Below are 2,345 nucleotides of genomic sequence, written 5' to 3' on the forward strand. Positions count from 1 at the left end.
ACAGCTGACTGAGGGAGATGCTTTGGTTGGGCTTAGGCAATGAAGAAAGGAGTTGGTTAAGTTTAGTAAAAAGACCAGGTAGAGGCTACACTGTAAGAAAAAGCTGTGAATTTACAGCAGAATTCCAACAGTATTAACCTGTTATTTTTAAATACATCATTCTACTGTTAAAATAAACAAAAACTGTTAAATTTTGGTAATTTACTGTTCTTTTAACGGAACTATACTGTTTTCCTAATATACAGCACTTAACCGCTAATCTTTCATCTAAACCATCTAAGTCACGGTATCATGTTGTATTTTTTGCATTGTGGGAAATTTAACCGAAACTACACATGTGAAGCCGGATCTGTTCCTCTCTTTGTCGACCCTTCATCCACCCCCATCTAGCAAATTATTTGGTGAGTAGCAGTTTTATTTCATTTGTAAATTGGTACAAAGTAAATTGGCAGTGTTTTCAGTTTGTTTTCATCAGCCTATTGCAAATGTGCATGTCATGACAGAATGATTCGGTAGCTAGCTAAATTTTCACAGATGATAGATGAAGTGAATTCATGAAGCATTCATATAATGCCTTAATGGTGTAACACACCACAACATAAGAGGTCTGTTCATTCTGAGGTATTCCAGATTTTAAATTTTAGCTCAGAAATTTAGTGCTTTAGTACTTTTTCTAGTCAGTATAAGACCACTGTTGTTGCTGTTGTTGTTACCATGTTTGCCATTAATTAATTAATCTATGGGGGCTCATGATCCATAAGATGTTTGCTGAGTTCTTTGAGCGTCATTTACGGTACAGTTTTTGACATATTTCTTTGACATTACACATAGGCCTACTGAAGACTATTTGCTGCTGCGCTACTGATCACAGTAAGTATTTGTGAGTTGTTGTTCATATTGCACGGTGCTTCCTGTTTGTTGAATCATGGTCAAGTTTGCAATAATCTTTTCTTTGTCAGGTATATGCACCTCAGTTGTCTATGTGGGGTACATGAAAAGTCACAGCAATATTAGACCTGTAGTGTTGTCTGCCTGATTGCAAATTGCAAAAATGTGCAGGTGAAAGCAGTGAGCACATCTTAATTTACCAGGGCAATTCTTGGTCAAGTTTCAGGTAAACAACAGGAAACTTCAGCGCTGGATGGTCAGCATCGAGGGCCATGTCGTATGTGAGGGAATCCAACCCACCTTATTTTCCACCTTCTATCTTCAACCAGGAAGATGCCTCCTGTGCCCTTGAATTCACCCAAACGTCAGGTATTTTCACTATAACATGTGTTTTTTTCATCTTTTCAATAGCATGCTATTCTAAATTAACATTTGCTGCTTTTTATTGTGTTGTTAATGAATATGTGCAATGATTTTCCCACTGTCTGATGAGACACTATTAATTGCAGGTGCTTCATAAACCCTGAGAGGCACCAAAGGCTGGATGGGGCACCAGCACCACAAGCAAAAGGATGACAGCAGTCAAACCACATGTACTGTATCCACATGCTGAAACACTCATGGAATTTCAGCAGGACTTCATTTAGGTGAGATTATTCAATCCCATAACACACACAGACCATCTTGTCTCATTGCTTTAATTCTTTCTCCCTCTCAATCTCACCCTCTTTCTCTCTCCTTTACAGAGTTGAAAGTCCCTTGCTGTTATTCTTGCCAAGTTATTTGTGTCTGTTTCTGAACATACAACTGTTTGAATGTTTCATTCTGGCATATTTTTGACTGTCTGAGGTCAGGACTTTGGATATTTTTTTCTGGACTTGTGGCTTTTCTTTGATTTTTATGTTCATAGACCACATTACAATAGCAGATTACAAGAGGATACAAAGGGCAGACACATCTGAGAGCTTTGTAAATTTATGACTTATCTATTGCTCAATTGTCTGTAACGTCTTTTTTTAAAGAAGGTGTCTGAATGTGGTCTGAATGTGGAGATTCTAAATTCATGTTGAAATAAAAGTCAAAGTGTATTAAGAAGCTGTGCTTTTTTCATATTGCAATTACATGCTGCTCTGTTTCTATTTTGTTGTAGTTTGTAGATTTTGTGAAGACTGATAATGTATTTTTAAACAAATCAGTTAACTGTAAAGTATTGTTAAAGTAATCTTAAAAAACAGTACACAGTGTAATTTTCAAATACAGTACAAAACTGTAGTTTTTAGTAACAGTAACAAATATGTAATTTTACAGTAGCATAATGGTAACCCAGCTGCCAGTTGTTTACTGTTTTTATAATAAAAAAACAGTCCCATACTGTTTTCTTCATTAACAGTAAAAAGCTGTAAATTTCCATGACAGTAAAAAACTGTAAATTTTACAGTATCATAATGGTAACCCAG

The 2,345-nt window shown here is 36.0% G+C and overlaps 1 long non-coding RNA gene across 1 annotated transcript; it reads left to right on the forward strand.

Annotated features, from left to right (window-relative positions):
• The first annotated feature begins 285 nt into the window (after positions 1–285).
• LOC311007500 lies at positions 286–1,503 on the forward strand. The gene is made up of 3 exons (XR_014596424.1): positions 286–401; positions 1,115–1,257; positions 1,398–1,503. It is a non-coding gene; the product is annotated as an uncharacterized lncRNA (long non-coding RNA).
• Positions 1,504–2,345: the final 842 nt, after the last annotated feature.

This window comes from Trachurus trachurus (assembly GCF_905171665.1).
Source record: "Trachurus trachurus genome assembly, chromosome: 24".
Lineage (NCBI taxonomy): Eukaryota > Metazoa > Chordata > Actinopteri > Carangiformes > Carangidae > Trachurus > Trachurus trachurus.